The sequence below is a fragment of the Uloborus diversus genome, chromosome 1 (genome assembly GCF_026930045.1).
Source record: "Uloborus diversus isolate 005 chromosome 1, Udiv.v.3.1, whole genome shotgun sequence".
In the NCBI taxonomy this organism is placed as follows: Eukaryota; Metazoa; Arthropoda; class Arachnida; order Araneae; family Uloboridae; genus Uloborus; species Uloborus diversus.
In genome coordinates this window covers 189,040,821-189,067,221 of record NC_072731.1, presented here as the reverse complement: position 1 = coordinate 189,067,221, position 26,401 = coordinate 189,040,821, and the positions used below count along the sequence as shown (strand labels likewise).

At 32.6% G+C, this 26,401-nt stretch overlaps 1 protein-coding gene across 1 annotated transcript in view; it reads right to left on the bottom strand.

Moving 5' to 3' along the window:
- LOC129223881 (major facilitator superfamily domain-containing protein 6-A-like) overlaps positions 1–17,340 on the bottom strand; it is a 53,821-nt gene extending 36,481 nt beyond the window's left edge. The window contains exon 1 of the mRNA XM_054858256.1: positions 17,292–17,340. The gene's annotated coding sequence lies outside the window, so the exon portion shown is untranslated. The remainder of the gene's footprint in view (positions 1–17,291) is intronic.
- Positions 17,341–26,401: the final 9,061 nt, after the last annotated feature.

Sequence of the window (26,401 nt, the reverse complement as noted above, 5' to 3'; positions counted from 1 at the left end):
TTTGTGAGAAAGACGGAGAACATTATGTTCCGGATTTATAATGTTTCCAGGATACAGCAAATGGACAGCAGGAAGACAGTGAATGAATCTTCCCTTTCAAGAACTGTATGAGTTGTCATTCTCTGCCTTACCAATCGTAAAATATTTGCCCTATGCGGACTTTATATTGAGTTATACCTTATATATATATAATTACTGCAAAACTCCAATTTTTATGACCTTAGAAAAGCCTATTGATGCCCCGAAAAATGTTTTCAAATTTCCTAAAAAATATTTTTTTTTTTTTTAAGTCCTTCAAAATGATTTTTTTGAAATGCGCAAATAATTAAATATAAATACTAAATACCAACCTAACATAGCAGTTCTTTCCCAAGTATGCATTGTTGTTAAAATTAATTCAAAAGAATTGATGCAACACATTTTCATAAAGATTTGGGTAAAATGTTAAAAGTTAAAACGGCAGAGAAAAAAAAGAAACAAAGAATTATTTTTGATATCTGACCCGTTAATGTTTTCACCTGCATTTTAATGTACTTCAAATCTGCTAAAACTATAGGAGGTAATTTTTTTTTTTTTTTTTTTTTTTTTTTTTTTTTTTTTTTTTTTTTTTTTTTTTTTTTTTTTTTTTTTTGAGATTTTCAAACAGAAAAGAGCGTATTTTGTCTGTTTTGTCTAAAAAAAAAATTTCAAGTCCGAATTACTTTCTTTCGATATCTACAGGCATGATTGGTGCATATTTGAAGAAATTGAACCGATTTCAGAGACAGTTCTTATATTTCAAAAGTCGCAGTTTCTCTTCCTAAGATGGGACAGGTTTTTTTAGTATTTGAAAACCAGAATTCTCCCACAAAACGTAACTTATATTTGTGACTAGTCTCTGATATTTTATGAGAAAGAGATTTTCTTTAAAAGACAATGCAAAAAGAAAAATCTTTAGAAAAGTTTTGTTTCATACTAAGAGATCGTAAAATGTAAAAAAAAAAATCCAAAAGCTCAAAAAATGCCGAGAATGATCTCAAAATAAATAAATAAATAAATAATCGCTGAAAGAGAAACAAGGTTTAATATTGCAAAAAAAAAAAAAAAAGCAAATGCTAACCGGACCAAGTTGACATTTGCATTCGGATTAAGAAATACAACAATTAAAAGATTAAGATATGGGTATGAAATATAGGTTGATATCTTTAGATAACAAACCAACCTTATGTGATGTTTAAATGGAAAATTGCTAGAATCATTCGCCACTCCGATTGCAGACATAAATAAAGAATACTTAGGTAATGAATTCCGTACATAACCTAAGAATACGACATTACTTCTAAGCACAATGTTGACTGTCGGGAGAAAAAAAAATCGTTTGCTTTGTTCAAGTGGAAATGTTTTAGCAGCAGATTTTAACAAAACAATATACAAGTGAAACTAGAAATGAGTCGTAAAAGTACTGTTAGTTTAACTAAGATAAGAGGCTATAGAGCAGCAGTTCCTTTTCCTATTATTTTTTATATCGAGTCAATTTTTGTGGCCAGTTATATACATTTTTACTGCGACTAACTTTTTTAACAGTGTGTGTAATTGGGGAATTTTTAAGCACCACTCCCATAAGTCTTGCTTTTTCTTTTTCCCGATTGATTACGATTCTATGTATTTTTAACGTAAAATAATTTCAACCGAAGGTAACAATAATTTCAGTTCTAATAAGTGAAAAAATAAAGTCCTCATGTTAAATGGTTTTAAAAAAATATTGTGCACTTTTAAAGTAACGAATCGCCTATAAGAAGCAGAATGGCGATTATGATTGTAATAGCAATGTTTTTAGTTTTGCAATTACTTATTAAAATGAGATTCTATGAACTTGAATCCATTTTTTAATTAATGAGAAAGGTAAAAGCGTATTTTGCTTTCTGATTATTTATTTCAGTATATTTCATTTAATAATGCTAATTATTTATTCAATAGTTTTTTTTTTTTTTTTGACTGTTTTTCGTTCACGGGAATCGATAAAATCAAGTCAATATGTTTGACGGCGTATTGGGGTATGATATGAGAATGAGGTTATCGATCCTAGACCTTCCCTAGCAAAATACCTGTGTGCGCCACTGTGTTTAAGTACTGGATAGTTATAGCAACAAATGAAGCTATCTGTGCAATGACTGTACAAATTTTAAAGCAGCACAAAAAATTGCAGCTTTAAAATTTTGTACAGTCATTCACGGCAACTTTGATTCATTCTGTTTAACTTTGCACCAGTTAACATTTTTCAGAATGTTAAAATTTAAAAGAAAACTAGAAGATCCAGGGTCTTACTCCGCTGGCAAGATTATTAGTTAAGCTTTCTCTTCTACAAACTGCGTCGCCGGCTTTGCACAGTCTCTCGAAAATAAAAGTTATGTCAAGTGACGCGTGTTCAACAATCAGGCTTGAACAAAAAAAAATTACCACAGATTGCAGAAAAATAACCAAAAAAGAAACATTTTAGATCCTCAAATTACAAGCAAAGCCTCAAACCAAAAGCCAGAATTTTAATTGCTTATATTTGAGAAAATAAATGAGAACAGACCTTTCTCTTCTCAGTGATTTTCTTCACGCTACAAATTTTAATAAAAGCATTGTTACGGACAGTTGAGATGAAGCACTGAATAATAGTTTGAATGGAGAAAAGCCTTCGAAAAATAGGGATACTACGTCAAAACCGAAGTATCGTAATTAATATATTTTTGATTTGTATCTCCGCTAATTATTCGGAACTCCAGCGCTCGAATACGCTACCTTGCGGTGATTTACAAAACTGCCGATGGAACTAAAACATTGTCACGTTTTAGTTCCATGTGTGTCTGTTGACGTAAACACAGGCAGTTTGTTCTGAGTATTTATTAACGCAATCGATGTGTCTTAGTTTGCTTTCAGCTACAGAAATTAATTCGTCCCCTAAGAGTATTCTCGAGCTTCTCAAAATAATGTTAGTTTTCCTTATTTCTTTCAAAAAAGTATTAAATGGTGGACGCGTAAACAAGAAAACTCTGGATTAACAAAATTGGATAACGTTATACCAGGTAAAAATTTTTATTGTATGAATTTGTAAGAATATGAGTTTTTTTTAATCTTAAATTAATTTAACTAATCATATTTTACAGCAGCATTTAGTTGGAATGGACAGTATGCAAAATATTTTCTTGGATTTATTATCGTAGAACAAAATGAAAAATGTTTAACCTAGAAAGAATTTACTTTATTCCTTTTATTCTCAGCTGAAAGGTTTCGCCAAATTTGTTTAGGGTTATAATTTTGGTATTGTGCGAGCAAAGTAGCCTTGGCGAGATTTCGCGTTTTTAGTTAAACCATTTTTAATTTTTATCATGAGTGGAATAAAATGGTAGTAAGATTACAGAATTCGATAAGTGAAAAGAAATAATGGTCAATCAACTGAAAAGAAAACTACCACCATATATCCGTGAGAATTTTGTTGATGATTTGCATAACATGACACAATTAAATCGTAACTCAGAAATTAGAAAAATCGAAACAGAAAATTTTTAAATGAACCGATTCGGGAATTCGAGAGAAATAACTCAGCTACAAATGGAAAAAAAAATAAGCGCTAGCCAAGCAAGGCAAAGAAGTATCATCTTCTTTCGATAATAATTTGTAATGTCATATTGAATTTTCTAGCATTAATTGTTGTTCTTGTCAGGCCACAATTATTATTTAGTTTTATCAAGAATTGATAAATATCGAATTCAACATCATGGAAATAGCTGCTTAGAACTACGAACTACGTAGTTTGCATTAATCTTTGACGTTTAGTAATGCTTCTTGAATTCTCATTTCTTTCTACGTGGGCCAGAATATCCACAAGACTTTGAAAATTAATTTAAAAAGAATAAAGCGAAAAAATCATACGTACGAACAAAAATCACTACACTTTTAGCATTTTCTTCGTTACCATGTGCGTTTGTTTTAGTTTTCAATTCCGCCATTAGACAGTGACTTCAGTGCCCCCTACAGTTCGTTGGAGTTGCGAATTATCGGAGGATAATGTTAAATGGCCAAACATAAAGACGGGAAAATTACGAATCTATCCATACCTGGTTCGATGGTCAGTTCACTGGCGTCCGGGAGAAGTAACTCAGATATAGATAGAAAGATAGATAGCTACATACGCTCAGTTTTTAATTATGTAAGATTAATCTTTTAAATTAAGTAATATTATACTCATTCATTTTATTTTTAAAATATGGTAAATTTCTCATAGCTTACGTTCGATGAGCTCAACCGGTAGCGACCTGTTGATTGATCACGTGACAGCTAGTGACGTCAGCCAATACTAAAGCATTGGAGGTGACATCATTATTTGCCGTCACTATTTTAACCGGTAAGCTACATGTCGCTCATCGAACGCAACCATAATGTCTAACACTTTTTTTAGTAATATCAAGTAAAATGACAAAAAATAAAACATTATAATCTTGCTTCATTTTTTAGTTTCTCCATTACTGTAGCTTTGAGCAATTTTCAATTTGGGCTTAGCTTAGTTGTTTAGTTTATAAAATATAGGAACATTCTATATAGAGACTAAAATGCTAATTTTATTTTTCAAGTGTGTATCTGAACAATGTACACATTAATTTATGGTCGTTTATAAAGTTCGTAACTAACAGGTCCATTTTTGAAATTCGTCTTTTCGTTCGCAATTCCGTCCTTAGTACTAATTGTTGGCAACCGTGCAGATTATGCTCCGCGTTCGAGTGATAAAGTTATTTTGACGTTTAAAACCGAAAAAAAAAAACTGACCATGGGTGTAAAAGCTGAATTATGAACACTTTGCGACGTTGAACATAATGTAATGATGATGATTTTATAAACTTTCAAAAAATAAATAAACTAACCAAGGATGTAAAATGACAATAGTTCTGTTTTTTTTTCCAACGTAAATATTTGATATTCCCCCCCCCCCTTTTTTTATCAATGGAAAGTTGCAAATGATTTTTGCAGCTGCGATTTAAGTATATGCTTCATTTCCTTCTATTGAATAAAAATGAAAACAAACTTCTGTTCAAACTCGAATTACGAAAGATTGAATTTCAAAAGACGTTTGTATTTAAATTTCTAGACATTTAAAACCTACTCATTTTTTCTCATTCAAAGTGTCCTTGAAACGATGACCCCTCCACACTAAATTAAATTCAAGACCGACTCTCGAAATTCCATATCATTCGTCAAAACAAACAATAATTGTAGCGGTTCTACTCCGAAAAGCAGCCTTCGAAGCAAAACGGAAAAAAGAAAAGTCCTACGCAAATATTTTATGCATACAAGCATCGACGTTCTCAGCAACATCCAGAAACACAATAGTACGGCGCAACGCAACCTGTTTGCCCTGCCATTTGAATAGTCATCCTGCCATTTATGATGCAGTTTGAACATTCTTTCCAGGTGCTACACGACGGCGGCCCACCAGGTGTTTGGCGATTGAAGGAGTATGCGACAGAGTTGGCGCGTTATCGTCTTCCGATGATATTTTTCCTCATGCGGATGCAGTCGCCTGCGAAGGAGGGGCTCCGCAAAGAGAGGGGAAAAAATCTGCCATGTATGTATTTACAAATCAGAAATATTTTGAAAGATCCAGAAATTACGGAAATAAAAACAAATAATATTTCAAACAATAGTGTATCTTGATTAAAATTAAAACAATAAGCATAAATCAAATTGGCCGGAAAATGCTGCCTGCATTTGTGCTTTATTCACATTGTTTTTCATTTTAATCATATTTTAAAAGTTGAAGCAAGACGGTTTGCACCATTCTCTACTCAAATTATTATTATTATTATTATTATTATTATTTTGATGTTTTCCTATGAAAATTAATGCACATATGTGTGTTTATTGAAATGAAAAATATTGAATGTATATTAAAATTTAGAATAATGTAGATTTACTTTAAAATTGTGTATTTATAACAGTTAATTCATTATTATTAACTATCAATATTTATAATATCTCAAATATTAAACAATGAATAATTGTTTTAATTTAATGATTAATAGCTTTTTTATTAGTATTCATTGATTTATTTGACAAATAATTACGCTTTTGCATAAGAAAGAACCAAATCTAGGTCATTCCCTAAAGTTTTTATACTCAACTATTTCGTCATGATTTGAATGATTTCATGTTTTAGCATGTTAATCATAGCAATTGAAAGAAATATGGATGTATAATAACAAATTGGAACAATAATCTCCACCCAGAACTAAACGAGCCTACTTTCTCATATCACAACAACATTTTTCTAGCATCAGCTCATAATTCTCTTGATTAGCTAAGATTGCAAATTACGTCAACAAACCTTTTTAACATTTGAAGCTTATTTCTAAGAACAAAATGTGCCTCTCCCCTTGAAAAAAAAATTAAACTATTTTATGACATGAATTTCATATCAAATTCAGTTTCTCAAATCAATACGTTTAATTTGTCAGTAACTATCAACCGCTAATGACCGTTCTGTTTTAACCAATTTAAATTCAATTATTTTTTCCGAATATTTAAACGCACTATTTCACGGGAGGTGAATTGAAGAACAAATTTGCAAAAGCATTTCTACCGTTTCTACTGAAGACTTAATAAGTAAAATTTTAAACGTTAATATTTTTGATCAAAAATAATTTCGTTTGCAACTATTTCTTTTGGTTAAGTTAAAGCGCATGCATCGGGTTTCTTATTTTTCTCTGTTGCCAAAAATTAAAATATACAAGTAAGCATTAGAAAACAGTTATAATAATAAAATCAATAAATAGTTTAAATAAATAAATGACGTTCATTAAAAATAAAATCGCTTGCGGCGCTTTTTTTCCGGTAAAAAACAAAGCACTTTATTTCTTTTCATTTTCTGGTGCCAAGAACAAAAATAATAATGAATATTTGAATGAAAATTTTAAGAAAATCATCTCAATAATCATTATTTCTCAATAAAATTGCTTGCACTTCACTTTGATTCATTCAACCAATCAATTCGCAATTCCAATAAACTATAGGGGGCGCTACAGCCAGTGTCTAATGGCGGATGAAAAAGGTAAAACAAACAAATATCGTAAATTATAACTTCATTTGAAGCTTAATGAGTGGCAGTAATTTTCCATCGTGTTTGAGAGAAACTTTCTTTTTTATTCTTCTGAAATTACATTACACCATAAGCTGTCTGAAGCCTGTAATTTATCCCAAAAAAAGCACGTGGAACGGTCTATTTTACCCTTTTCGGTAGTATTGCTAATCCCTGCAAGGTAGCGTATTCGAACTCTGGAGTTGCGAATAACTTTCGTCAACGCTTATCTATGCGAGAAACAGAACTTCGATTTTTATTAATAACTTTTTTACTATTTCTTAAAACCAGAAATGAAGAACACATTTATAATCTGCACAATATATTCAGTTTTAGTTACCAAAAAACACTTTTTAGTGTTGTTGGTTTCTTCGAAAAAAAAAAGGTTTGAAATTCTCCCTCAGATTATACTTGCTACAAAAAAAAATTTAATTTCTCAATACCTCTGACTGGCGCCGAGATTTTTTGAACAAAATAAAGTTTGTTCGAATCGAACTATTCACTGAAACGACAAGCAAACTTTCTCTCATTAAAAAATTTAAAAAAAAATGATTTGTCTTGTTTTAGTCATTTCAGTTTCTTTAATCTTCATTTAGTCTGTGCCATGGATTCCCTCTCTTCGTGGGGTGTGTGTCTGTGTGTGTGTTCAAACGTGCGCGAGAAAAGTGTGAGTTGTGTTCAAGACGCGAAGTTGAAGAGACGAACATAAGCTACAAAAATCAGCATAAATGTTACCAAAATCTCCAAATTTTTCAGTTAAAATGGTTTCATATTTGTTTCTGCTGTTTCCTCCCCCACCCATTAATCTTGCGTTCAATTCTAACCCCGGCTCCACTCTACTCTCAACGATACGAAGCGAGCATGTCCAAATCTGAATGTGATTTTGCAGAAAACACGGAACCTAGTTTTGCTCCAATCGCTTTAAACTTCATTTGGGCATCATGAAAACTGCTCAAGTGTTTGATCCAAACTAAAAGACTAACTTGAATATCGATTAATGATGACAATTCAGTGTTTAAAAGTACTCCAGGAACAGGGTTGCCAGACGTCCCGGATTTCAAGGGACAGTCCCGTATTTTGAAAAATTGTCCCGTGTCCCGGGGAACTTCCATACGTGACGGCCAAAGTCCCGTATTCTAGCCAATAACAATATTGTACAAAACGAGACATTATTTTAAGGGGAAAAAATTTAAAAAAAAAAAAAAAAATACAAAAATAAACAAAAATTGGCTAATAAAGAGTAATAAAAAAGCAAAAAGTTCCGAGACGGCCGACTCTATAGTAAACTGCTTGACTCTTACTAAAGCCTTGATTGAGTCAGACTTGGCTTTACGATCAGTTTCATCATTTTCTACCGACAGTACCAACGTTAATTTTGAAACAAAGTGGTCAGTATATACCCTATTTAGAGATGAAAAGAACAATTTACTTAAGTCTGGGTGTTTAGCTCATATAGTTAACACTGCATTTCGCCATGCTGTTGTTGCTTTAGAAATTGATGTCAAAACTATTGTTTTAAAAATTTATTAAAATTTTTCTAGATCTGCAACTAAGCGGAATGATCTGAAGGAGTTTTTTGAGTTTGCTAACCTAGAGTTTAAAGAGCTACTAAAACATATCCCGACACGATGGCTAAAGCTCCTGCTGTAGATCGACTCATTTAATCTTGGTCTTCTCTCATGAATTATTTTATAGGCGAGGGAGAACCCATTCCTAAGCCCCTCAGAAAAGTATTGCTTTCAAGTGAAGAAAGTGCAGCTCAAACGTGTGAAACCCAGTGGTTGGAAAAACTACATTTTTTTTTGTAGCGAACTACAACTACAACTACTTTGTTACAAATGTAGTTAACTACAACTACTTTTTTCAAAATGTAGCAACTACAAATTACTTTTGATACGTAGTCGCTACTTCGCTACTTTCCAAAAAATAAGTAAATAAAAAGCATACACAATAGGTTGTCCCTCAAAAAATGTAAGTCAATTTTTCAAGTCGCCTACACTCTTGTATTTTTCCTCTTGTGTCAAAACAATCGTGAGAAAAAGTTTCACATAATTTGCACAACGGCAACACGTGCCGACTTGCACCTGAATGTGTAAAACTACTTGTATGCTAAGCCTAGTCGAAAAAAAAAACTTTTTTTAGAAGCTCGAAATTTCTGTTAATAAAACATTTCCCCTGTACCCAACACCCCACATGTACCACAAGAACATGTATCAAATTAAAAAACATTTAGATATGCCACACTTGACCTAAAATTAATAATTTTATTTGATTTTTTTTCCAGTTATCTTTCAAAAAAATTACATATAAAATTAAATAGAATATCAAGTTCAAAAATTACTGGCGAACACATTTGCAGATCAACAAGTACAAACGAATAATTAAAAAAATATATTTTTTAAATGAAAAATTTAACTCAACCTGAAAAAAAACAAGATCTTTGAGTACTATGTGGGAGACTTAAAAAATTGGAAAACAAAAATTTCTATTTAACGCTAATTATCTACTTTTCTACTTTACTGTTTATTTTTTAGCTTGTTCATTTCGTAAAATCTTACATTTCTGAAAATATGTATCAAAAACTTTATTTTTTGAAGAAAATTATAAATGTTAGGCACGTGTGGGATATCTAAATGGTTTTTAATTTGAATAAATGTTTTTGTGGTGCATATGTGGGGTATAGGAGCAACGTTTTATCAACAGAAATTTTGAATTTCTAAAAAAACATTTTATTTAAATTTGGCCTAGCATTACACAAGTGCTGATTCACACTTTCAGACATAATCGGCACTTGCTGCCGTTGTTCAAATTATATGATTTTTTTTTTCCTTTTTGGATGTAAAAGGATAAAATATAAGAGAGTGTGCGACTTGAAATATCAACTTTCGATTTTTTTTTGGGGGGGGGGATCCTGATACACACTCACACCGTAAGAGAATTGAACAAAAAAGATTCATAAATTAGCTCATCAGAAGACATTAAGAAAAATGTCCGTTATCATACTCTCACACACTGTAATGCTCGTATTTATTGTAAGTCCTCCATAACAGTTCAATTTCATCCTTTTCTATAACATTTTAAGTAGCTTCTTTTTATTTGGTGAATACTGTCAAAAATTTAAGCCTCGCTGAAATATTTTTGTTTTTTAATCTTCGGTCAGTTCATATAAAATTCACCAAATTTTTAACTCCCGAAATCACCGATATCTTTATTTTCGCGAAAATAAGTGCTTTTTGAAATATGAATATTGGTGAAATATAAAAATTACAACGGCAAAAAAACTAATGGCGTCAAACAGATAGAACGTGTGGCGTCAAAATGAAATGCCTGAGGTCAGCTCGTATTTTTATGAGTCTTATTTCTCATTGCATCCGCTGATGTACGTGTGTAAAATTTGAGCCAATTAATTTCGTTTGAACCTTTCTCTTTTGTTTTCAGTTTATTTAAAAGTAGTTACCAGAAATCGCTACAAACTACTATTTTTTTGTAGTCAACTACTCACTACACTACTTTTTTAAAAAAGTAGTGCGCTACGCTACAAACTACTCAAAAATGTAGCTACTACAGTAGCGTCGATACTTGTAGCGCGCTACTTCCAACCACTGGTGAAACCAATAAGTTTGCATTAGTTTTCCATTTTCTTAGTAATGTGTCCCCCCTTTTTGAAGTTGCCCGTAAAAAACTTCAAAATGAATCTACAACTGCAGTTGATAACTTTATGATATTATGACACATTTGGTGAAACAGCTAGAGAGCCAGATTTGAAGATAAGTTTTATAAATCGTTCGTCACTAAAACCTTAAAACATCTAGATGGTAGAAAAATACAATGTCTGACTGAGGGATACCAGAGATTTTTTGAAACAGCTCTGAATTACACGAGTAAATGGTTTGATTTCATAGATAAAAATCCCCCTTTTATTTTAGGACCAATGGCTTTAATGGATAAAGTAGTTTTCTGACTTGTCAGCTATTGTAGAACAGTTACATATTGAAAATAAAGTATCAGTAGATGATCTATACGATGACTTTTCAACAATAAAGGAAGTGCTTAATAGCTTAGTTGCACAAAAAGATATGAATGAAAACGATAAGTGGCAAATGATGCATTCAAATTATTTTACTCATTCAGATTTCTCCATTGACTGGTATGGCATTAAAAAACAAGTTATACTGTACGATTAATTGCATTACTATTTGAGATAAAGTAGCCACATTTAACAAGAAAAATTTTCGATTGCATCGTTTAACTTATAGCAAACGCAAGTAAAAAACTAATTAGCACCTGTTCCTATTAACGTCGCTATGTTTACTGAACTTCGTTCTATTGCTTGCTTTATTCTTTGATAGAGTTCCTTCAAAAATGTGCTCACCCATAAATATACTGAGAGAAATCTATGGAAAGCTATTATAACATGGTTGTTTATCACTCCTTAAAAATACATAACCAATGATTGCCCTCAACCTCAAAAATATCTCCCCCCCCCTTCACTCCTCGAAGCCTGTCCCGTATTTACTGTTCTTAAATCTCGCAACCCTGTCCAGGAACTCATCAATCAATAAGACATGAGTATGCTGCATCCCTGCATACAAGGAATGCGAGGAAGATTTAATCAAACGCCGGAGTTTCAGAGTCAGTTTCGGAGAAATATGCACGAAAATCAGCATTCTCGTTATTTTATTACTCAGTAGATTACGAAAGAGCTGCATCATGTTACGGTCAAGACAAAAAATGGCTAAATTTTAATGCTTTATTTATTTAAGAGTTATCAACCAGGTCCATCTAAAGCAGTTATTTTTTATTAGCTCCTAAGTTATTCAGCATTCAAACAAAAGAAATAATGCTCTTTATTTTGAAAATAAATTTTAAATTTAAGTGTAAAAAATGTTATTTAAAATTTTTGAATGACGCTGAATGCATTATCTCTATCAAAGGATGATTGACACTTCGCATGATGTAATCCAAACGACCGACCACCTTGTGCACTTTTGAATGCAATCGCCGAGCAAAAGTGCGCATCCCTGAGGACCAGGGGCGTGCACAGAAAATTTGGGGCCTGTCACAAATGACTATTCCATGCTCCTCTCCATATTGTTTACCCCTATAATAGACCCCTAGTTTTAAAAATATTGAACCCCCTTCAGGCTCGGGCCCAGGCCAACTGATGTCCCTTCTCCTTCCCCCCTGTGCACACCCTGCTGAGGACGTAAACAGTTTGAAACTGGATAGGAAACACTAGGACGTGATCGGAAATGCTATCTACCGATCAATAAACAGTCCTTACTGTGATTCAAACGGGGCTTCGACATTAGCATTGGCACTCCAACGACCCCTGCATCAACCAATTACTTAGTTTTTGGGCGTTTGGCACGACAGCTTTCTGCTGCATTACCTGGACATAGTAAAGAGGATGGCTGAAATGTGGGACAAATTTAATTCCAATGCGTCAAATAGTGTAGCTTTGTATAGAGGTGTGCATTTGCTATTTATACAAAGCCACACGAACAAGCGCCTTTATAGCTGCTTTGTCTATATAATAAACTAGCTTACTACCCGGCGTTGCCCGGGTGCTTCTCAATGCAACATATCTTTTAGATAATGAAATGGATGAATTATACCTAAATGACAGAGAAAAACTGCATTCACATCACTCTAGGCTCAAATCTTCAAAAGACTGTAAATAGCACAGACAGTCGAGTATGTGCAGAAAAAATAGCATCAAGTAAAAATAAAAAAGCATGAGGCATGTTATCGGGGTTCTGTCAACGATATTCTTTGGTTCCGTCGTGTCCACAGGCCCGTTGTCTGCGGTTGAATCAAACGGGCGGTACATCCAATGTCTTAATACAGAGACAAATGATTGTCCTGCCCTGCACATCTTGTAGGACAACCTTTTACGTAATGCTTCGAATACGAAAACCGTTGTGCTGCCTTTGAAGGTTTTTTTTTATTTTTACCCCAAGATATTAAATCATGCTATTGTACTCTTCACATACATTTTATTCTGGAAAAAAAATCATGGAATGTCTTCCTAGAAAGAGTCGTGAGTAAAATTCAATGGCTTTTATCAGTTACAAATATGTGCAAGATATGACACCGTTAGAATATTTTCAGATATGAATGTCATCCTCAATGGCCCAAAAGCTAAGCAGATAGTCCACTGTACAGAAAATAAGGAATGCAGTCAATGTTATTAATAGCCATTAACATCCCGTTTTACGGATTTTCTGGCGGTGTTTTTACTTTCAAGGTTTCACGTATTAGGTGGACTCATTTTACAAAGCTTTTGTAAGCGTTCAGGTATGCAAGCACATTCCGTAGAAAACGTTCACTTAGTCTAAATAACTTCACAACATGTGTCTGTTTGCCATTTCCATGGCGATTTAGTGGCATGCCATGGAGTAAAATTGGATAAGTGTAAGTTGCATAAAGAGACGTGCGTCAGTCACATTTTATTTTCTTATATTTATGTCAAATTCCTATTTTCGTAGGTAAAAATGACCGTTAGACGTTAATATTGATGTCTTGCAACGATTTGAAATTTTTCTAGATTAAAGTTTTATTTCAATTTTTTAAAACCCCACACTTGCCGCAAATGTTGTACATGATAACTTAAGCTGATGTAGGTAGTAAGAGCACTTATTTAAGTTTGCTGCTCTAGAGTAATTTCTTTGAGAATATCGAAATTTTAATTGACAGAGGCACAGTCGTCATGAGGGATAGGAATGGTTCCACTAAATAATAGTTGCCATAGATATAATTACATTTATTATTTTAAGTTACATAAAGCATTAAAAATGGAGTACGTGGACGCGAACTTATGAATCGGACTATATAAAACCCGTCAATTGAACTGCCTTATAGAGAAAGTAATAGGCGTGCACATTGTAGTTACTATCCGCCGCGTCATTTTTTTTTTTTTTTTTTATAAATATTTTCAGGCCAAGAAATCAAAAGAAAGAAAAAAAACCGTCTTGTTCCTACTTACAACTGTATTATAGACAATTCTTTTGTTTATGTTTTACAAAAGCTTATTGCACATTCTGTTCCTCTTATCCGCAGCTTCAAAACGGAGAAAATGTATTTCCACGTTTAGAATCGTAATCCAAATGCTAAGAAATTCAATTATTCAAAATTTTCTAATTCGTAAACTTAACTCAAATCTTGCTCCTAAATACTGTTCTTAAGTCTCCCAACCTTAAGCATGCAATATAAAGCTATCTATAAGGGAAATAGGTAAATTCCACATGCAGTTAAAGTACTTAATAGCCTGAACTTCTGACTTATTGATCGTGATACAGAACTTAAGTCTCACTGGGGATTTGAATTTCTTGAAGTTTAAAGAATGACGTATTGCAATTAGTGGTTATACGTGAGATACAAATTGTTTCACCTTATCCCTCCACTGTGAACAGAGTTTCTTCTATTACACTAATACGTATCCATTTTTATCTTACAGCATTTTTTCAATGACAGTTGAATTGCTTAGTGGTAGTTACAAATTTCCAATAATTTTCGATTGTTTACAATAAAAGTTATCGAACTGAGATTCTTGTAACTGGGAATGGAGCTTTGCTCAACTAATTTCACGATGTATACTAAAAAGAAAAAACTTTATTATGTGGTGTAATATTTCATCATGCTATTTTCAGTAGCAATCTCTTCGTGTCATAAGTTGCCTCATATCCGCTAACTGGTTTAAAATTACTGCTAGTCAGCGAAGATGCTCTATCAGGTGTACTATTGCTTCAAGCGTTAAAGTAATATAAAATTTTAAACGATTAAGAAATTCGTTTACGTAAAAAATAGAGACATTTTATGCATTTTTAAAATTTTAATTTAAATTAATATTTCTTTGCATTTTATCAAACTTTAAACTTTTACCCTTCCAAAACAATATGAATTCCGCCGTATTAAAGTTCTGTGTGGTTTTGTGGGTCTAAAGGTGCACAGCCTTTTATTTTACCACACATTAGCAACCCTAGTATGGTAGTTTATATACATGTAATGAATCACATGACTATCCTCCTCCCCCTTGAAAGATAAATTCAATGCACAAAAATTATTATTATGCAATTCATTAGGCATATTAGTATTTTTAGACCCTGATCCTTGATAACCTGGAACGATTTCTGTTAAACTTAGGTGAACCAAATTAGGTAAATCCTGGAATAGTATAAATAACATATACATATTGATTTGTTTAAGGATAATACAATATTAAATTAAATTTCTGTTGCAAGAATGTCGTTTTAATATAAGTTTAGTATTCTAATGCTAAAACTGTTGAAGATTGTACTTCGATAATGAATGCAATTTTAATACCTATCTCATTTTAGGATTTTCCGTGCTGTTTATGAAGCAAATACGGATCAAAATATCGTTTATTGTTACGGTATTATCACTTGAAAACTTATTAGCAAAATGCGCAAGCACATTGAAGAAGAATCGACGGCGATTTCAACGCATCCCTGGTCTTTGCAGGGTGCGATTTAAGAACTACTGAAAGACAGCAAGTCTTTTTCGTTCGGCTTTCATTGCCAAACATGCTCTACGCTTGTCGCTAATCGACATTTACGGCCATCATTGAGGATACTTTTTGTGTTGATTGCATTTAAAATATCTCCTGGTTGTTATATGTTGCTAACCATTTTCATTTGCTTTGAACCAAGGTTCAAAAATTTAACGATTTCAGTTAAACTTCGAGGAAACTTCATTTCGATCATTTTTTACAGGCTTTTCATTCAGAACCAAATTTATAACTATACGATAATTCTTCGTGTCGAAAAGAGCAATTTTATGATTAAAAATATAAACTTAAACCTCTTAGGATCTTTTTTAAATTCCAAAAACCCGCCTATATAAATTCCAGAGCAACAATTTACCTTTGTACCAAATTTGGAAGAAATCCAACGAAAACTGTGGATTTGTATAAGGAACATACACACATACCCACAAACATACATCCATTTTTATGTATATAGATTTAGTGACCAGTAGAATAAAATGTATCAGGTAAGCAAACCTTAAGTGACTCAGGTTGTTAATGGAACTAGTGTTAACTAATGCACAGACGATTAAAAATGAAATACCCTAACGTGATGAAACGTCAAGAATCTTGGTTTATATATTTAAAAACGAAAATAAAAACGAAATAATACTTTTAATACTATAAATATTTTTATTTTAATTTATAACCAACAAATAGTACCTATAGTCCTACAATCCTGTAACAAAATCACATGGTAGAGATATATTGAACAAATCGTATTCCAGAAACAAATTTCATCGCTATATTTTCAGTACTGAGTAATTCTCATAAGTCAGCAACTTTTTTTTTTTTTTTTTCCGACTTTAGTGAGAATGGGGTAATAAAATGAACTCCTCTCTTAAAGTAAGCCTTTTAGTTCACAATTATCTGTAGTTTCTTTTCTTTTTGTCGAAGAGAACAAAATTATGACAGCATTTGTTCAGACCAAGAATGTGGAGTTAGTTGGTCCACTTTTAGCAAACCCACAAAAAACAAATACTTTTAGAAGATAGAAGAGTAAAATTCTAATAATAGCAACAGTGATATTGATGAAGACTTGAGTTGAGCGGATTCTTGAGAAAATGTAGATGGTTCTGGGATAAGTGTAAAAGTAGTGTTGGCTAATTTAATATTTTAATATGTTATATTGATCGAAGGACTTTTTTTCAAGTTAAACACATAAGGACAAAAGTTAGTTGCAATATCAGATAATATTTATCATCAAAATTGTTATAGAAGTTGTTTTCGTATTGCGGGCCAACGTACCCCGCGCTCGGGACACGTTGGTCTGCTCCACAGATTTCTGTTGCAAATTTTATAGAAAGATGAATTGAATATTTTCAAAAAAGTCTGAAATGGTGAGCAATGTTTAATGAACCTCACGGTGGAAAATCAAACTGCTAATTTAGTTTTTTGATATGATAAAAAAAATAGAAAGTAGAAAAGCGCGGACCGACGACGTGCCCCTTCTTTCCCAAAAGTGTATCAACAAAAGTCTTAAATATGACATATTTTTAACGCTGAAAAAAAAATAGTGACCGTTTCTTACAGATAAAAGCACCGAAACTATTCATCGTGTTGACTAGGTTCTGGTTTCACTTGGTTCAGGATTACGGGAGAAAAAAACAAATAAACAAAAACAGTAATGAAAAAGAAGCGATACTTTACCTACTTGGATAGATGAGTCCCTTCCCACATTTCACTTTTCTTCATCAGAGAGGGAAAACATATAGCTGAAAGACAAATGTTTTTCGGTTTATATTTAGAACGACGTAACGAAATTTTGAGATAAATCAAGAATCAATCAAATATGATTACAAGAAATAACTTCGACATTCGTAATACACCATAAATTTAATGCTAATGAAATCATAACGACCAAGCTTCAAAATAAATATGAATACATTATTTCGTCTAATATATTTACAAATTTTCAAAGTGGCTACCTTTAAGATTAATACAGAGCTTTAGACGTGTCACAAAATTTTCGGCTGTGAGCCGCCACTCACTGATATTTTATCCTATGCCTTGCATAAGGATTTCTTTAAGGATGCCAAAGTTTAATGAGCTTTATCACACACCCTTGTCTCCACGATGGATCAATCAGAATAACCCATTGTGTTCAAATCTGAGGAATACGGTGGCCATTATTGATCTCCAATGAAATCCGGAAAATGTGTCTTGCTTCTTGCATCAATCTTGAGTGCATTTAGCTCTATGTGCAGGTGTGGAATCCTGTTGGAAGGTTCATATTTTGTTTCCAAAGAACTTTTGCGACCAAGTAAGACAACATCTTCCAAAATGCGCTTGCGATATGTTTCTTGACTAATGTTATCCCCTAATCAACAAAATCAAGTGATATTTTCTCACTAGCACATATTCCACCCCAAACCATTAGATTGGGGTCGTTGACACCGTTCAACAGTGCAAGAAGGTCCTGGAGACAAAGTTGTGTGCTAAGCTTCCTAAAACTTTGGCATCCCTAAAGAAATCCTTATGCAAGGGATAAAATATCAGTATGTGAGTTGCGGCCCAGAACCGAAAATTTTGTGACACGTTGAAAGCTCTGTATTAATCCTAAAGGTAGTCACTTTGAAAATTTGTAAATATATTAGACGAAATAATGTATTCATGTTTATTTTGAAGTTTAATCGTAATATTTTCATTAGCATTAAAGTTATGGTGTATTATGTGTGTCTAAGTTATTTCTTGTCACCCTGTATTTAATTCTTGTTATCTAGTAGAAAGCTCTGTTAATAAAATTGAAACAGTTTTAATTACTTTTAATTGTATTCTATGTTTTAAGTTTCATTAATACTATTGACTGGCATTATTAGAAAACAAATTTAACAACACAAGGTAAACTCTGAAACTTTCTAATGTTTTATTTATTTTTTTCCCTATCCGATAAAACTTTTTCCAGTATTTCCCATCTCCTCTATACATAAATAAAAGCTCAGATCCTTTTTAAACTCTAAACAGAACCTAACTTAACAACATTTTTGAGTCAGCATCTTGAAAGAGGGATGATAAAACAAACACTTTTGCTCTTCGCTTTTGTCCGTAAGGTTATTCTTTTTATTTTTTGAATTCCGATTGAAACTAAGTTGGTTGTTTTCCCAGTCGTGCTGATTGCTCAGTGGTTAGCAGTGAAAATAGATTTAGATTAATTTTTACTCATAGTTGTGACTGATGGCTGAATATAGCTTTTTTTCCCATTCATTGATAAAAACTTATCAGCAAAAAAGTAAATATATGAGTGAATAAGAAGAAAAGCTAATGAAATCTTATGACCTAACGTTAATTGGGTAAATGCAAAAGATTTAGATCGCTCAAGACTTTTTTAAATATTTTTGACTTCACCATTAAAAAAAAAAGTCATAAACGGGTCTTTTCCACAAATGATCCACTATAATATTAAAATCTGTTCGCGTCTGTCTGTCTGCCTGTCTGAAGATCTATCTTCTCGAGAACCGCTGCGAATCGAGAGTCGAACGAGATACCGATCAATTCAAAATTTTCCAAACAAAACAATAGGACCAATCTCGTAATGTACGACTTTAATTAGCGGAGATATTAATTAAAACGTTAATTAACATTACGTTATTCAGGAATATTTATTTCTTTCCTGTTGCCCTTTTGAATCTGGGTGAGCAAATAAAATTCTAATAATTGTTTTAAAAGAGATTTTTTTGGCTGCTGTCCAAATCTTAAAACAACGTCTCCATTTAGAATTTTATTTTAAATTAGTTTAAAATTGGTTGCTCCTATTCGGACGTAGCCTTTATTTTATCGTCTGTCCTTCTATTTTTTACAGCCAACGTTCTTAACTCTTTTCAGCATATGAAAGTTGTTTCTTTAATTATGTTTATTTATTGTAGTGTAAGTTTATCATTGACCGGCCTCATATTTTGGTAAATTTAGGATGTACGACTAATTATGTTTATTTTGCTGGACTTTTTTCCGTCACATGGGTGAGTTTTCGAATTGTAGTAACTCTCTTTTTCCTTCCTGTTTTTACTTTTGAAATATACTTTGTACCGTTAAAAGAACACGTTAAATCAAGATTGTTTGGATTTTTTAAGTGAAACAGAGTTGAACAAAAAAAGTTGTTTTTATGGATTTTAACTAAAGCTTAGTTGGAATCTGATGACTTTCTTGGTATTAAATTAATGCTTATTGGTATTTATTAAGTCTTGGTGCTTTAGTTTCACGTATTCAACGAAACAGTATGTATCATTCTATGTAAAAGCTGATTGTAACTGTACATAATTATTTCAGATATAGTCCATCAGGTGTAATTCAGTTTAGCACAGATTATAGTTGCATTGATTATAGTTGATTATAGTTGCATAATGCATATATTTTCATCGTTTGTGCAAATTGAAAATACTCATAACTTGTATCATTGATAACTATGATTAACGTTAATGAGATTTTTGCCAAAAATATGCTCTACTGGTGTTTTGCAAATCTTGCATTACGCGGATTTATTTATTCCTTAACGCTTTGGAAACTGATGTCAGAGTAATACAAAAAAATCAACTGGACATCTCTTTATTTTTTAGGTAGCCCGTGCAACGCCGGGCACGCAGCTAGTAATAATATAAAACTCTTATTTTTCTACCTGTAGGCTACTATTTTTCTGTGTTTGGTTAGCCGAAATAAAACACGAAAACCTGAATTTTTATTTCTCTGTTTGAGATACTGCAATGAATTAGAGTTTACAGTTCGTTATTTCGTGATGCAAACCAATTTTACAGTTCAAAAGTTACATGAATAAACTTACGGTAAGAGTTAGGTACCTGTGTATTGATATTTTTCAGTTTTTCATAGCGATTTGAAAATTTAAATTGACAATGTCTCAAAACTGGAGTTTTTGTTATTTTGACTTTTGCTTGAACGCTGATGATATATAAATAGCATTCATGTACTGGTGGCCCCATTTTTGATCAAAATTTTAATGCACATTTTTGTTTTTGTGACCAATTCATCACATAAATTTAACCTCAGCATGAGGAAATATTTAAACACTCTCGTCAGTCTCTCTCTCTCTCTCTCTCTCTCTCTCTTTTTACGATGAGCTATTACTGTATTCCAGTACCACTTGGCTCAATTACATATTTTTGTTTGTTTGATGCTTTATTTTTAAAAGAATGATTCTTACAGCTGAATGGTTATTAATCAATATAACAGATTACTTCCATTCCTGTCATTATTCTGAACTAACAAAGCATAATTACATACAGTTGCGTAACTTGCAACCATTAATCATTTCACTACGTAAATGATCCGCCACAATAAATCTTTAGGATAAAAAAACGTTATCATTGAATGAATTATTATAGAAATCTTTAAATACTCAAAACTATCCTCACAGAAGACTGGATTGGAAGTGGAAGCCAAAAACTGTTCGAAAAGCTAAATACGCTCTTAAGTGAAGGAGATTCGAACGATTGCATAAATCAAATCCTCTACCATCAATATTCGACGGGATGTTTCCACATTAAAACCCCCCAAGAATGATGATTGTACCCCTCAGTCCGTTCGAAGGGTGCATGATACAGAATCACACAAACATTGCATGAGTCAGAGCTCTCCCTTCCCCCAGTGAGCAATAATTTCCTGCTCTTGATCTCCGGGCCTGAATTTCGATGAAAAGCACCACTTAAAGCTATCACAGTTAGCTAAAAAACCAGGCGGGAAAAAGGAGAGGAAATGATGTAGTTTATTGAAAAGAAATTGAACCATCTCTTTTCGCATTTTAAACAACTGAGATCAAAATATTTAATAGAACATGTTTGCTTTAATGGTGTTCTTTAGCGCATGACGTAACAGAGATTTATCGCTAAAATATTTCATGTAAAACTTTTCCTTTATTATATTGTTCTTAGTATCGGTACAATCATCAAAACTTGTTTTCTCAACCATTTGCATCGTTCAAAAAAGAGGCAAATTTGATCTACATTATTTTATTTTTATTTATTTGTTTATTTTTTATTTATTTATTTATTTATTTTAGGTACAAACATTGCAAAATGATTAAGAAACAAAAGCCAAAATGACGTAGGCAAAGAATTTATAATTTAATCTAGCTCAATACATTAAAAATAATTAGAAATTCAATCTAATAACTTTACACCGTACGATAGTTATTTGAAATGGTGACTGGTGAATATATAAAGCCAAGCAGCATCTTCTCTCTGTCTCCCCTCTTTGTAATAAACAAAATACACATCGTTCAAGAGTATTTCGTAATGAAATTGTTCCAATGGATTTTTGACAATGTTGGCCTATTTTGATGGTAATGTTAATAAATGAACATTTTCCTTTTTTATCAGATTTTCTTAGAACTTCTTTTACTAGGAAAAATACTTTAATCCGTTTGCAACTAGTTAACGTGCAGGCACGTGTATATGCTCTTTGTTGATAATCGCAAGGAAAATTCCGTGCATATAGTTCGCTTATGATGCAGAAGGGTTAAGAATAAAATAGCTAAAAACAGTGAAAATTGAACAAGTACACTTAATCAAACATACCTTTCTTGAAGCCGTAAAAACTCAAAATATAGTTTTGTTTTCAAGAAGGAGAGTTATACAAAGGTACGATACTTGTCACCCAAACTTCTCATCGGAAACACCTTTCTTAACCAGTGTTGTACGTTTCAGTAAAACCTTATAATGAAGTTTTGTCTTCAGAGAAAAAAAATTACCTGTAGCAGTAACACTCCAACAAGAATAGTTGACCGATTTGAAATTCTGCTCTTACGTCCCATAAAATCTAATCACATATTTTGAATTCAGAAACAAAATCGCATAAGACAATGAAACTGGCACAAAAAAAAAGCTATACAAAAACTTTATTTGAACAATGCTGTTCTTATTTTTAATAGAATCTATTTCATTTTGTTGTCAGAAAGAAAATCCCATTTAAGAAGAGTTCATCAGAACAACTTCCTATTTTTAATTTTATCCCAAGTTAAATTACTCCTGAGAATCAAAGATCCTCTGTACCAAATTTGGCAAAAGTCCGGCGCAAACTGGATTTGTAGAATGAACACCAAAAAAACCTCCATTTTTATATACATATTCTGCTATTCATAAACTATATATCCGTTTCGTTTCACAATAGTGACTCAAAATTTAGGAAATGTTTACATTTCAACTTGGGACATTTGATTCGTTGCTGGTCTGAAATTTATCATAAGCCAGTCTGTTACCCATGCATAATGGGGTCGTTTCCAAAATTTTAAAAGTATTTTTTTCTGAAAGAGCATGCTTAAAAACATGGGATCTGATCATTTTTTAAATAATTTGTTTAAGTTTAATATTTTTAAAAAATTACTTAAATCGGTGCGCTTTCATTGTTTATGTTTTAGCCCAATGACATCACAAATGATGAAATGCCATTCACAGACCAAAATATTTAATTTGCATCTTTACTCACGTGTATTGGCAACGATATGGTTGATAGTAAGCGTAGAGCGCAATTTTAATTCGCTTGTTGATTATCATAACGTGGAACCGTGGTAGGAAGATGCGCCAAAATGCAACATGTGTGACGTCATCAAGACCACGCCTTGTTTGAAAAATCGGACATTTAAAAAAATTAATTAAAAATCAACTGTTGGGAAAATAAAAATATTTTCTGGGTCTATGTTATTTTCTTTGCTTATTCTATTAATTTCAGTGACTAAAAGTAGTACTTTTGACTGAAAGAAACAACCCCATTGCTTTTACGTTATTTACTATATGGCATTAAAAAGTTTTTGTGAGGGAATTATTTCTGCACCCCTTTTGCATTTAATATATTGTTTTCATAAATAAGTTTAAACTATTTTGTACGTAATAGGCATAAATATATGTGTCGAAGTAATGATAATTTGTGTTTATCTGTTACTGTTACTGTTAAATATTTTGCAATGCCTTTACCGCATTCCAGTCAACATATGCAATGACTAACCAGAATTTGAATGAATATTTAAAGCTTTTTTAAAGCAGCGAGGCTATTTTCCCTTCTCTGATTGTTTGTGTTATGATGGAATTGCCCCGCAGTGATATGGCAATGACCTTTTATTTAAAAACTAGATTTATTTTCTTTTTCTTAACTAGCTAAACTTTTCCCAATAGTTAGAAAAAGTTACGATATCATCCCCCCCCCCCATTCATGATTACATGCATTACGATTTTAATGTATACAGTAAACCCTAATTAATCCGAACCCAATTAAACAGGGTCTCACTTTATACAATTTTGTACCTCAGAGTCAGAGTGCCGTAAGTCCAAAAATGGAGTCGTTTCCAAAATCTTAAAAGTATTTTTTTCTGAAAGAACATGCCCAAAAACATAGGATCTGACCATTTTTTAATAAATTTGTTTACGTTTAATATTTTTAAAACATTACTTAAATTGGAGCGCTTTCATTGTTTACGGTTTCTGCCAATGACATCACGAATGATGAAATTCCATTCAGTGTTGCCATTCACAGTGCAAAATATTTAATTCGCATTTTTACTCACGTGTATTGACAACGATATTGTTGGTAGCAAGCGTAGAGCGCAATTTTAATTCGCTGCTTGATTATCATAACGTGGAAACGTAGTAGAAAGATGCGGCAAAGCGCATCATTTGTGACGTCATCAAGACCACGCCTTGCTTGAAAAATCGGACATTTTAAAAAAATAATTTAAAAAAAAACTGTTGCGAAAATGAAAGTATTTTCTGGGTCCATGTGTTTTTTTTTTTTTTTTTTGCTTATTCTATCAATTTCAGTGACTAAAAGTAGTACTTTTGACTGAAGGAAACCACCCCATTGCGATTTTCCGTTTATTAGTGCATTGTATGTAGAAGCCTATTCCGTATCGAGCCACGTGAACGTAACCCTATAAAAAATGAAAAAAAAATCCTTTTCAATTTTTTACAAGGGTTAAAAGAGCGCGCCCCATCCTTTGCATGTGACATTTTTTTTTTTCCTCTCTGTTGCAAAATTACCATAATGTGGCTTACGTCCTTCTGGCTCTGAGGTACAGAATTTAAATGTAGATGCTCTGTATAAATACATGCTCAAAGCAGTTTTTCATCTGATGCTTATTGTAAGTAAAGTAATGCATGTACATATATTTCTCTGATGAAATTCTATATTTCATTTCCTTGGATGCAAAATAAAATTTTCACTGCGTACAGTAGTTTGTTTAAGTACCTTGGTTCAATTTATAGGTTACAACAGGATTGGCAACTGCTCCGCATTTTGCAGAGTTGCTCCGCAAAAATGGCGAAATCCGCGGCTCTGCAAAAAAGTTATTTTGCTCCGCATTTCCTGGCCGAACGTTTTCGATCTTATATTTCGTTATTATCATGTCAAACATGTAAAAGTGGGAAATTCAAGATGCTTATACTCAAAGTTAGAAATAGTGTTTAAAGCTGTTTTATTAATTTAAAAATAATTGTTTTTATGCTAGTGCTTAAAATGATTATTAAAGCTTCGAAACAATTTTAGTTATGTAGTTTTAGTTATTTTTATTTATCTTTATACAAAATACCGAACTGCTCCGAAAATTTTCAAATTGCTCCTCGAAATCACCACAGATGCTCCTCAAATTGTTCCTCCAAGGTTGGCAACCCTGGGTTCAGGGCCGGATTTAGGGGAGGGCAGGCGGGGTAACTGCCCCGGGGCCTCCACAACAAAGGGACCCCTACAATATCCTAATTTTTACGGGTCGAAAATATCGGATATATACATATATATCAAAATATTCGGATATATATCAAAGTATCGGATATTTTCGAAAATATGATGATCTTTTCAAACCCTGATTAGGGGGCCTCCACTCCTCCGTTGCCCCGGAGCCTCCACACTTCCAAATCCGGCCCTGCCTGGGTTACAATGAAACCTGTGTGGCGTTAAGTTGGCCACTTGGGGTGCGTACTTTAGCCGTCGACTTAAACAGGGGGAGGGTGATTTATATGATATAGGACTAATTCTGTACTGGAAAAAGTGATCTGCTTAGATAGGTAGTCAACTTACAAGGTTAGTCAACTTTACAAGTTTTACTGTATTTTGTTTAATCCATACTTTCATTAATTCGGACGACCTGGGTCTAAGTTAATGAAACAAAAAGTAATTAAGCGAAAAGTGAGTAGAAAAGTAGTGTTTCGAAAACTAAAAACAAATGTTTCAAAACTGCTATCATTGATTGTGAAAACTTTGTAAAAGTTGTGATGAGTATAATGGGGTTGTTTCCTTCAGTGAAAAGTACTACTTTTAGTCACGGAAATTGATAGAATAAGCAAAAAATAATAATAATATGGACCTAGAAAATACTTTCATTTTCCCAACAGTTATTTTTTAATAAATTTTTTTAAAATGTCCGATTTTTCAAACAAAGCGTGGTCTTTTTGACGTCACAAATGATGTCCTTTGGCGTATTTTACACTGCGTTTCCACGTTATGATAATCAAGCAGCGAATTAAAAATTGCCTCTACGCTTGCAATCAACTATATCGTTGCCAGTACACGTGAGTAAAGTTGCGAATTAAATATTGTGCTCTTCTGAATGGCAACAGTGAATGGCATTTCATCATTTATGATGTCATCGGCAGAAGCGTTAAACAATAAAAGCGCGACGATTAAAGTAAGTTTTTTAAAAATATTAAACTTAGTAAAATTATTTAAAAAATGGTCAGAACCCATGTTTTTAAGCATGCTCTTTCAGAAAAAAATACTTTCAAAATTTTGAAAACGACTCCATTATCAAGCATGTTAAACATCTACAGTTTAAA